This window comes from Pezoporus occidentalis, unplaced genomic scaffold (assembly GCF_034315485.1).
Source record: "Pezoporus occidentalis ecotype Australia unplaced genomic scaffold, CSIRO_AGI_Poc_V1 ctg843, whole genome shotgun sequence".
In the NCBI taxonomy this organism is placed as follows: Eukaryota; Metazoa; Chordata; class Aves; order Psittaciformes; family Psittacidae; genus Pezoporus; species Pezoporus occidentalis.
The window spans coordinates 1-10,000 of record NW_026916206.1 but is presented as its reverse complement, the minus strand read 5'-3'; the positions used below and the strand labels follow the sequence as shown (position 1 = coordinate 10,000).

The 10,000-nt window shown below is 45.6% G+C and overlaps 1 long non-coding RNA gene across 1 annotated transcript; it reads right to left on the bottom strand.

Annotated features, from left to right (window-relative positions):
• Positions 1-5,842: 5,842 nt before the first annotated feature.
• On the bottom strand, positions 5,843-8,747 carry LOC134156319 (uncharacterized). Its single transcript, XR_009961883.1, has 3 exons — positions 8,517-8,747; positions 7,553-8,032; positions 5,843-6,484 (listed from the first exon to the last, which is right to left on the bottom strand). It is a non-coding gene; the product is annotated as an uncharacterized LOC134156319 (long non-coding RNA).
• Between the last annotated feature and the right edge of the window lie 1,253 nt (positions 8,748-10,000).

The following is a 10,000-nucleotide window of genomic DNA, read 5'->3' as shown; positions in this document are numbered from 1 at the left end:
CCTCTCCTCACCTGTCCACTCCTCTCCTCTCCACTCCTCTTTTCCTCTCTAATCGCCTCACCTCTAAAGGCTTCGACTGCCCATTCCTATCCTCTCCTTCTCACTCCTCTCCTCTCCTTTTCTCCTCTCTTCGCCTTGCCTCTCGAGGCTTCCAGTGTCCATTCCTCTCCTCTCCTCTCCTCTCCTCCTTGAGATTGGACTCAAATTGATTTTTAGGCATGAAAGTGAGGAGGAACAACAATTCGGGTGGCACTGTTGCAAAGCTCACTGTGAGCTGAAGAGGTTCTGAAAAAGTTTTCCCTCCTAGCTTTTTGGCTGTGGGAGCAGAGGGCAAACATTCATACTCTACTAACTCTTCTGATGCTCAGCTGAGAGCAACCACGGGAAAGGTTTGTTTCAAATGGACTTTTAGCTGGGAAAGCGAGGAGCAACAGCAATACGGGTGGTACCGTTGCAAAGCTCACTGTGAGCTGAATATGCCAAGCACCAAATTTCTATTGTTTTTTGTTGCCTGTGGAGCAGAGGCCAAACGTTCGTGCTGTACACACTCTGCTGCTGTGCAGCCGAGATCGACCACCAGAGAGGTTGGATTCAAATGGACATTTAGTTTGGAAAGCAAGGAGCAAAAGCAATGTGGGTGGCACTATTGCAAAGTTCACTGTGTGTTGAAGATGCCAAGCACCATCTCTTCCTCCTGCCTCTTCGGCTGCACGAGCAGAGGGCAAATGTTGGTGCTCTACTCACTCTGCTGCTGCACAGCCAAGAGCGACCACCGAAGAGGTTGGATTCAAATGGTCTTCTAGTTGGGAAAGCAAAGAGTGACAGCAATGCAGGTGGCACCGTTGCAAAGTTCACTCTTGTTGAAGATGCCAAGCTCCAGCTTTCTATCCTGTCTCTTCAGCTGTCTGAGCAGAGGCTAAAAGTTCGTGCTTTACTCTGTCTGCTGCTGGGCAGCTGAGACGACCACTGTAGAGGTTGGTTTCAAATGGACTTTTAGGTGGGAAAGCAAGGAGAGACGGCAATGCGGTTGGCACTGTTGCAAAGCTCACTGTGTGCTGAAGATGCCAAGCACCAGCTTTCTTGTCTGGTTCGTCGACTGGTGGAGAAGAGGCCAAACATTCCTGCACTACACAGTCAGGTTCTGGTCTGCCGAGAGTGACCATCAGCAAGGTCGGATTCAAATGGACTTTCAGGTGGGAAAGCGAGGACCAAAGGCAATGCGAGTGGCACTGTTGCAAAGCTCAGTGAGTGCTGAAGATGCCAGGCACCATTTTCTCATCCTGGTTCTTTGGCTGTGGAAGCAGAGGCCAAACGTTCGTGCTCTTCTCAGTCTGCTGCTGGGCATCCGAGAGTGAGCACCAGAGAGGTTTTATTCAAATGGACTTTTAGCTGGGCAAGAGAAGAGTGACAGCAATGTGGGTAGCACCGTTGGAAAGCTTCACTATTTCCTGAAGATGCCAAGCACGGGTTCTCTAACCTGGTTCTTTGGCTATGGGAGCAGAGGCCAAACGTTTGTGCTCTACACACTCTGCTGCTGAGCAGGCAAGAGCAACTACCGGAGATGTTGCATCTAAATGGACTTTTAGCTGGGAAAGCGAGGAGCGACAGCAATGCGGGTGACACTGTTGCAAAGCTCACTGTGTGTTGAATATGCCAAGTGCCAGCGTTCTGGCCTGGGTCTTCAGCTGTGGGATAAGAGGCCAAACATTCATGCTTTACTTACTCTGCGGCTGCTCAGCCGAGAGCGAGCACCGGAGAGGTTGGCTTCAAATGGATTTCTAGGCGTGAAAGCTAGGTGCCGCAGCAATGAGGGTGGCACCGTTGCAAAGCTCACTGTTGAGCTGAAGAGGCCCAGCAACAGCTTTCACGCCTGGCTATTCGGCTGAGCGAAGAGAGGCCAAAAGTTTGTGCTCTACTCTGCTTCTGGGAAGCCAAGAACGATCACCGAAGAGGCTTGATTCAAATAGACTTTAGTTGGAAAAAATGGGAGCGAAATCAATTCTTGTTTCACTGCTGCAAAGCTCGCTGTGTGTGGATCATGCTGAGCACCAGCTTTTTATGCTGCTTCTTTGGCTGTGGGAGCAGAGGCCCCACGTTCATGCTCTACCTACTCTGCTGCTGGATAGCATAGGGCAACCACTGGAGAGGATGGATTCAAATGGACTTTTAGGTGGGAAAGCGAGGAGCGACAGCAATGCGGGTAGCACTGTTTCAAAACTCATTGTAGCTGAAGGGGCCCAGCATCAGCTTTCCATCCCGGCTCTTTGGGTGCTGCTGGCTCAGCAGAGAGCAACCACCAGAGAGACTGGATTCAAATGGACTTTTAGGTGGGAAAGCGAGGAGCGACAGCAATGCGGGTGACACCCTTCAAAGCGCAACGTGAGCTGAATTGGCCCAGCACCAGCTTTCTTTCCTGGCTCTTCGAGTGTGGGAGCAGAGGACAAACTTTCGTAATCTACTATCTCTGCTGCTTCTCAGCCTAGAGCATCCACCAGAATGGTTGGATTCCAATGGACTTTTAGCTGGGAAAGCGGGGAGCGACAGCAATGCAGGTGACACTGTTGCAAAGCTCACTGTGTGTTGAAGGTGCCAAGCACCAGCTTTCTGGACTGGTTCTTCAGCTGTGGGGGAAGAGGCCAAACATTCATGCTCTACTAACTCTTCTGCTTCTCAGCTGAGAACGACCACCGGAGACATTGGATTCACATGGAATTTTAGGTGGGAAAGCAAGGAGCGATTGCAGTGTGGGTGGCACCGTTGCACAGATCACTGTGAGCTGAAGAGGTTCAGCAAAAGCATTCCCTCTCTGGTTCTTCAGGTGTGGGAGCAGAAGGCAAACATTCATGCTCCACTAACTCCTATGCTGCTCATCCAAGAGTGACCACTGGAGATGCTGGATTCAAATGTCCTTTTATCTTGGAAAGCAAGGAGCAACAGCAATGCAGCTGATACCGTAGCAAAGATCACTGTGTGCTGAAGATACCAAGCACCAGCTTTCCCTCCTGGCTCTTTGGCTATGAGACCAGAGGCCAAATATTCATGCTTTACTAACTCTGCTGCTGGGCAGCCAAGAGACGGATCTGGAGAGTTTGGATTCAAGTGGAGTTTTAGTTGGAAAAGTGAGGAGCATGCAATGCGGGTGGCAGTTTGCAAAGCTCACTGTGGGCTGAAAAAGAACAGCACCAGCTTTCCCTCCTGGTTGTTCTGCTTTGGGAACAGAGTCCAAACATTCATGCTCTACTAACTTGGGTGCTGCTTAGCCGAAAGCGGGCACCGGAGAGGTTGGGTTCAAATGGACTTTTAGGTGGGAAAGCAAGGAGTGACAGCAATGTGGGTGGCACCATTGCAAAGCTCACTGTGTGTTTAAGACACCAAGCACCAGCTTTCTTTTCCGGCTCTTTTGCTGTGGGAACAGAGGCCAAATATTCATGCTCTACTCAGTCTGCTGTTGGGCAGGTGAGAGCAGGCTCCAGAGCGGTTGGATTCTAATGGACTTTTAGGTGTGAAAGCAAGGAGCGACAGGAATGTGGGGGGCACCGTTGTAAAGCTCATTCCACTTTGAAGGCTCCCCTTCTGTGGGAGCAGAGGCCAAGCATTCGTACTCTCTTCACTCTGCTGCTGAGCAGCTGAAAGTGACCACAGGAGAGCTTGGAATCTAATGGACTTTTAGGTGGAAAAGGGAGGAACGAGAGCTATGCAGGTGGCACCGCTGCAAAGGTCACTGTGTGTTGCATATGCCCAGCATCAGCTTTCTGGCCTGGTTCTTCTTCTGTGGGAGTAGAGGCCAAGCATTCATGCTCTACTAAATCTGGTGCTGCTTAGCCGAGAGCTGGAACCGGAGAAGTTGGATTCAAATGGACATTTAGGTGTCAAAGCGAGGAGCGACAGCAATGTGGGTGGAACCATTGCAAAGCTCACTGTGAGCTGAAGACTCCCAGCACCATCTTACCGTCCTGGCTCTTCTACTGTGGGAGCAGAGGCCAAACGTTCATGCTCTACTCACTCAGCTACAGGGCAGCAGAGAGCAACCACCGAAGAGGTAGGATTGAAATGGAATTTTAGGTGGGAAAGCGAAGAGTGACAGCGAAGCAGGTGGCATCGTTGCAAAGCTCACTGCGTGTTGAAGATGTCAGGCACCAGCTTTCTTATGAGGTTCTTTGGCTGTGGGGGCGGATGCCAAACGTTCATGTTCTACTCACACTGCTGCTGGGCAGCCGAGAGTCACCACCGGAGATGTTGGATTCAAAAGGACTTTTAGTTGGGAAAGTGAGGATCAACAGCAATGAAGGTGGAACCATTGTAAAGCTCACTGTGTGCTGAAGTTGCCCAGCACCAGCTTTCTTACCAGGTTCTTCAGCTGTGGGAGCAGAGGGCAAACATTAGGGCTCTACACACTTTGCTACTGGACAGGCGAGAGCTAACACCGAAGGAGTTTGGGCTCAAATGGACTTTTAGGTGGGAAAAGGAGGAGCAAAACCTATGCGGGTGGCACTGTTGCAAAGCTCACTTTGCGTTGAAGATGCCAGCACCAGGTTTCTATAATGGTTCTTTGGCTGTGGGAGCAGAGGCCAAACTTTTGTGCTCTGCTCACTCTGCTGTGTGGAAGCCAAGAGCAAGCACCAGAGAAGTTGGATTTAAATGGACTTTAAGGCGGGAAAGCCAGGATAGACATCACTGCTGGTGGCACCATTGCAAAACTCACTGTGTGCTGAAGATGCCCAGCACAAGCTTTCTTAACTGGTTCTTCAGGTCTGGAGCAGAGGCCAAATATTCATGCTCTAATTAGCTGCAGAGCAGCCGAGAGCTAACACTGAAGCAGTTTGGATTCAAATGGACTTTTAGCTGGGAAAGCGAGGAGCGACAGCAATGCGGGTGACACCGTTGCAAAGCTCACTGTGTGTTGAATATGCCAAGTGCCAGCTTTCTGGCCTGGGTCTTCAGCTGTGGGATAAGAGGCCAAACTGAAGCATGCGCAGTAAATGCTCATACCAGTTTAATTGGTTCGTTAACACCAGAGACATAATAATCCTCCTATCCTCCTACTTATCGGTTAGTTTAACCATAGCCCATCCTGGACACCTGTGGTTCCCAGATACTCCTTATCCCTGTGTCCTGTTCTTCTAGACTGTTTTTCTTAAACAATGTCAACTATAACGATTTATCTTGTGAGAATTCTCAGTACGTTCTCTAGCTGTACTCTATTTTTTTCTCTATGTATCTTGCACCTCGGTAATTTTCCATTGCTACTGTTACAAAGCCATCAAAATTCACATTACTTAAATCTAATTCTAAAGGTTTCTATATACCATTTTGTGATTTTGTGCCCCTTGTTTCAAATTCCCCCTTTTTCTGTCCTTTTGCAAATTCTTTTGCAACATTTTATATATTACCGTTACCATCAAAATCCTTTCTTAAATAATTTTCTACTTGGTGCTTAATTTCATTCCTTTTCCGATCATAGACAGTTTACAATACCAGAGGGAACATTGTATCATACCACAAGTAATCAATATTAAATTAATTAACATCAATATTCCTGCAACTAGTTGCCTCAACCAGGAGAGATTGGGTAACCATGAAGTTAACTTTTTCCATACTTCTTCAAAACACCATATCATGAAATAACTTAGTTTGTTTCCAAATTTCCTCCAGATCTGTTTTGATTCTGCCACTTTGGTCTATATAGGAACAAGAGCTTTCATCGATTATGGAACAAACCCCTCCTTGTGATGCCAATAACATGTCTAGAGAAATTCGGTTTTGTAAAACTACTTTAGAGAGGCTGGTTAAAATTGGGTATTACAGCACCTAAGGTGCATGCCCCTTTCCGGTTGGTGGTTAGAGTCTTATAAGCATTTTCTCCACATAACAAATACCATCCTTTCCCTTTAGGAACGGGCCACAACTGAACTATGATACCATCTATATTAATAGTATGATTGCAATTTGAATGGTGACCTACATCTGTGGCATTTAAGCAAGATTTCCTACCCTGGTTCCTGATGTAATACATCTTTGTGCACAAGTGTAATATTTATTACCTGGATTAGGATTAACTATTCCAAATTTTAACCTTTCCTTCAAATACAGATTGCTAGTGTTCACCCACAAATTTGTCCATGAGATAGTGTTAGGAATTGGAACTCCAATGAATGGGAGATCCAGGCTTTCTCCTGATTTAGGCAACTGTGCGCACACCCAACAATCACTACGACTAAAAACATTAGTAACATTCTGCACTAATTTCAGGTATAAGTTCTGGTCCCAAGTTTGTGTGCCAGTTATCATATGAGTCCAAATTATGACAGACGCAATTTCATACATAAGGGTCCTGAAGGTTCGATCTGCCATGTCTTCTCTGGCTCTGGTGCTTTCTTAATTCTTTAATAATATGTCCAAGCAGGTTGTTCCTTTATCTTCACTGCTGTAAAGGTGGTCAGTAATATCTGGTACGGTCCACTCTACTTCTCCTGTAGAGGATCTCCTGAAAAATTCTGAACATAAACCCAGTCTCCAGATCTGAAAGGGCGAATCAGATAATCCAAACCTCTTTCTCTTGTCCCTACTATTCTCTTATTTATCTCCTCCAATTGTTTTCCCAGATGGATCAGAAACTGTCGGAGATAGCCTTCTTCCACTTCCTGAAGACTTTCTCCTCTAAACTGGGACTGATATGGTCTTCCATACAAAATCTGAAACGGACTGAGCTCTTCTTCTGACCAAGGTTTAGTTCGAATTCTTAAAAGAATCAGTGGTAATGCCTGGTACCAATAGAAATTTGTTTCCTGACATATTTTACTAATCTGTTTTTTAATCAGATGGTTCACCTTTCGTACTTGCCCCCTGGCCTGAGGCCTATATGGAACATGTAGTTGCCAATCAAATTCTAATTTTTTGCTAATTTCTTGTAACAATTTTTCACTAAAGTGTGAACCGTGGTCGGAAGAAATTGCGGCTGGTACTCCAAAATGAGGTATTCTTTCATTTAATAATGTTTTAATCACCTGTCTTGCATTATTTGTCCTACAAGGGAATGCTTCTGGCCAGCCTGAAAAATTAACCATTAACACCAACAAATATGGATAACCCCCTTTTCTTGGTAATTCAGAAAAATCTGTTTGCCACTCCTGTCCCGGAAAACTTCCTCTCCCAAGTTGATTTCTATTTTCAGTTTTAGGATTATCCTTAAGACATAACTGACATTGTTTTGTCACTAATTGAACTGCGGTGTATAGATTCCTTGCTACAATTTGTTTGTCTAAATATTTATACAAAGAATTGCTGCCCCAATGAGTTTTATTATGTTCATCCTGATCTAACCTCCAGAGTTGGTTATAGGGGATTACAATTCACCCATCAGGTATTTGAGCCAAATCTCTTTATTTTCCTGTCCCTTTAGATCCTCAATCAATTTTCTATCCTCTTTTGAATACCTAGGTTTAGATTTTTCAATTGTTAGTTTGCCATCAGGGATTAAGGACCTGATTTGAGATTGTTCAGGTTTGGCTTCAAAAATCAACCAAATTATTTCCAATTTCCTGATCAGAGTCACCTTGTTGATGTCCTTTACAGTACATAATAGCTACTTCTTCAGGTAGCTGAACAGCTTCCAGTAATCGTAGAATTTCTATAGCACGTTTAATCTGTTTCCCTTGTGTGTTCAAAAGTCCTCATTCTTTCCAGATAGCACCATGTTCATGTACCACACTAAATGCATATTTAGAATCAGTCCAACTATTTATCCTTTTATCTTTAGCCAATTCTAGGGCTCTTATTAATGCTATTGTTTCTGCCTTCTGGGCAGAGGTGTTTGCAGGTAAAGGTTTAGCTTCTATTACCTGTGAAGTGATGGTAATGGCATATCCTGCCTTTCATTTACCATTTTTCATGAAGCTACTACCATCAGTAAACCAAGAATCAGCATCTTCCAAAGGGTTTTCTTTCAAGTCTGGTCAGCTCGAATATACAGTCTCTATGGTAGTCAAGTAGTCTTGTGTTAGTGGTTCTGTTGATTGTTCCTGCAAAAAGGATGCTGGATTCACAACGTTAGTGATCACAATTTCTATATCACCCTGTTTTACAATGGTGGCCTGGTATTTTAAAAAACATGAAGGAGATAACCAGTGGGCTCGTTTCTGTTCCAGGACTGCTGAGACCACATGGGACACTAGCACAGTAACCTTTTATTCCAAGATGAATTTGTGAGCCTGTTCAATATTCGTGACGACTGCTGCCACAGCCCTTAGGCATCTGGGCCATCCTTTACTTGCTTCATCCAGCTGTTTTGAAAAATACGCCGCTGCCCTTCTGTATGGTCCTAGTTTCTGAGCAAGGACCCCCAAGGCTATTCCTTGTTTTTCATGGCAATATAGCCAAAACGGTTTAGCCACATCCGGAAGTCCCAGAGCTGGAGATCTCATAAACTCTATCTTTAAATTTCTAAAAGCCTCCTCTGCTTTATAAGTCCAGTCCAAAGAGGGAGGGTTTCCCTTCAACAGTTCGTATAGTGGTCTTACCAGAACACCATAATCATGGATCCAAAGTCTGCACCATCCTCTCATTCCCAGGAATGTCCGGAGCTCCTTGACGGTAGATGATCGTGGAGTCTGGCAAATGGCTTCTTTTCTGGCAGTTCCAAGTTCTCTCTGTCCTCCTGTTATTTCATATCCTAGGTAGAAAACTCAGGTTTGGATTAGTTGGGCCTTTTGTCTGGATACCTGATAACCATTCAGTCCCAGAACTTCAATAATCCCACCTTTCACTGGAAACAGTCTTCCTTTGTTTCTGCAGCATTTAACAGGTCATCCACATATTGTAACAGAGTCCCCGTCTGAGCAGGTGGCTTTCATAATTCTAATTCTCGTGCTAACTGATTTCCAAAAATTGCTGGACTGTTTTTAAACAGCCTAGCCAGGGTTAGATCAGATTAGCCTAATTTAGCCGGTGAGAGGCCAAACATTCGTGCTCTACTCCCTCTGCTGTTGGGCAGCCAAGAGCTACCACCAAAGAAGTTGGATTCAAATGGACTTTCAGGTGGGAAAGTGAGGAGCGACACCTACGTGGGTGGCACCGTAGCAAAGCTCACTGTGTGCTGAAGATGCCTAGCACCAGGTTTCTGGCCTGCTTCTTTGGCTGTGGGTCTAGAAGGTTAGGCTTACGAGTTAGGGTTAGGCTGGAGTTGGCTTAGGGTAAGGTTTAAATTTAGGGTTACGAATTACAGTTAGCGGGTAGGGTTAGGGTTTAAAATTAGGCTTACAGTTAAGGATTATGGTTACCGTTAGGGGTTATAGCTAAGGGTTTAGGGTTAGTGTTAGGGTTAGGGTTTAGGGTAAGTGTTAGGGTAAGATTTATGATGTGTTAGGCTTAGTTTTAGGGTTAGGTGTTAAGGTAAGTATTAGGGGTTATGCTTAGGTGTATGGTTAGGGTTGGTTATATTTAGTGTAAGGGTAGGTGTTTAGGGTTAAGTTAGCACCCATTAGCTTTAGGGGTTAGGGTTAGGGTTAGGGTTAGGGTTAGGGTTAGGCCTGGTTTAGCCTAGCCTGCCTTAGATTAGCCTAGCCTACCCTAGCTCTGCCTGGGTTAGACTAGGTTAGACTATCTTAGCCTAGCCCACCCGAGTCAGGGTTGTGGTAGATTACATTAGCCTGGCTTAGCCAAACATTCATGCTCTACTCACTCTGCTGTTGGGCAGCCGAGAGCTACCACCAAAGACATTGATATCAAATGGACTTTTAGGTGGGAACGTGAGGAGCGACACCAATCTCGGCGGCACCGTAGCAAAGCTCACTCTGTGCTGAAGATGCCCAGCACAAGCTTTCTAGCCTGGTTCTTTGGCTATGGGAGTTCAGGGTTAGGGTTACGGGTGAGCATGGATTAAGGTTAGGCTAAGGGTTAGGGTTAGACTCTAGGGGTTAGGGTTAGGGTTTAGGGTAAGGGTTAGTGGTAGGGCAAGTGTTAAGATGTGTTAGGCTTAGGTTTAGGGTTAGGTGTTAGGGTAAGT